Source organism: Gossypium hirsutum, chromosome A13 (genome assembly GCF_007990345.1).
Source record: "Gossypium hirsutum isolate 1008001.06 chromosome A13, Gossypium_hirsutum_v2.1, whole genome shotgun sequence".
Taxonomy (NCBI): Eukaryota; Viridiplantae; Streptophyta; class Magnoliopsida; order Malvales; family Malvaceae; genus Gossypium; species Gossypium hirsutum.
This window is the reverse complement of record NC_053436.1, coordinates 14,553,352-14,555,360: the sequence shown is the minus strand read 5'-3', so window position 1 is coordinate 14,555,360 and position 2,009 is coordinate 14,553,352.

The following is a 2,009-nucleotide window of genomic DNA, read 5'->3' as shown; positions in this document are numbered from 1 at the left end:
CAAGAATCAACTAAATCAACTAAGACAAACTATAGGCATAATACTGTTGAAAGAAAATAAAAACAAACAACATCAAGAATCAACTAAATCAGTCCAGTAACTAAAGCAAGAATTAGCCCAGAATCAGCAATTAAATGAACAGAAGGAAAATTTAGCAATAACCATAGGATTAGCTGTAAAAAAAATCGAACCAACCAAGGATGAACAAATTAAGAAAGTAATGATAATAAAAAATAATCTAGTAATAAAGCTAACAAAGCAAAATAAAACAATAAGAAAGAGTTAATAAAGAAATAATAAGAGTAATAATAACTAAATTAAAGAAAAGAGAAGAAAACGAACACCGATGGGGGTGATTGGAGTGGACACGAATGGTAGTAGATCGGGTGGGCTTGGGTGTGTCGTGGTGCGTGAGGGTGAGGAGTCGGATGGGGTTTGGGGTCAAATGAGGGAGAGGAAGAGGGAGGTTGGCTGAGGGAGAAGGCTGTGTTGTGGGGGGAGAAGGGAAAGGGGAGGAAAAGAAAGAAGAAGGGAGGGGTGAGGGGATCAGCGCGATGGTTGGGGGTTTTGATGGTGGTCGGAGTAGCGGGGTAGAATAGGGTTAAGGGGAATCGGTGGCTATGACTTTTTGAGGAGGAAGAAGACAAAAAAAGTAGGGCAAATTAGGGTTTGAAGGTTTTTTGGGTGACATAGTCGTATAATGGTCTGTGTTGGGCCACACGACCGTGTCACACGCCCGTGTGGCCTCTGTTCAGCTCGTGTACGATTTAAATTACAGCCCAATCTTTACATGGCCAGGGACAAGCCCGTGTGTCCAAGCCGTGTGTTTCATATGGCTGTATCACACAGCCATATGCAATGTTGTTCGCTTCTCTCACGCCTGTGTGGTCTCTTACACGCCTGTGTGTCCGAACACATGACCATCTGCCTCGCCCGTGTAGCTCACTGACTTGTTTTAAATTTAAAAAATTAAGCTTCAGTTTTTACACGGCCTAGGACACGCTCGTGTGTCAAGGCCATATGGTCCGTATAGACTCTGTTAGGCCGTGTATCTGTTGATATTTACGAAAATTTACCTCCAGGGTCAACAAGACCAAAGACACGTCTGTGTGTCCAGGCCGTGTGGTCCACACGGTCGTGTCTCTAGGCCGTGTAGCTCATGGTCAAATTTTTTAAAAATTAAAAACTAAGTCTTAAAATCTACACGGCCAAGGACACGCCCGTGTGTCCAGGTCGTGTAGGTTAAAAACCTGCATTTTAATGTTGTTTATTTTAAAGTATTAATAATATAAAATAAAAATTAGGAAATTTGCAGTGTTAATACTCGGGTTGCCACCTGAGATGCACTTATTTAAAGTCTTAAAATAAACTTACCTTGTGTTTTCTATTGCGAAGGTTCACGGAGCTGAAGCTCCTCTCTAACATCTCTAAAGTCCTCACCATTATAAAGTTTAAGTCGATGACTATTTACCTTGAATGTACCGTACATTGGGTGAGTTACCTCTATTGTGCCGTAGGAAAAGACGGTTTAGACTACAAATGGACCTGACCATATTGATTTTAGCTTTCCAAGGAACAATTTAAGCTTTGAATTGTATAGCAAAACAAGATCTCCTGCTGCAAATTGCTTGGGCTACTTCAAACGAGTATCATGGCATCAGTTTGTTACTTTTTATATAATCGTGAGTTCTCATAAGCATTCGTTCGCCATTCGTCTAACTCGTTCAACTGCATCAATCTCTTATCACCTGCAAGTTTGAGATCATAATTTTGAAAATTTATAGCCCAAAATGCTTTGTGCTCTAACTCAAATGGTAAATGACAACTTTTCCCATAAACAAGTTTGTAAGGAGATTTTCCTATGAAAGTTTTAAAAGCGGTTCTATAAGCTCATAAAGCGTTGTCTACTTTTACCGTCCAATCTTTCCTATTCGATTCTACGATTTTCTCTAAGATACGTTTGAGCTCTCGGTTTGCCACTTCAATTTGTCCACTAGTTTGAGGATGAT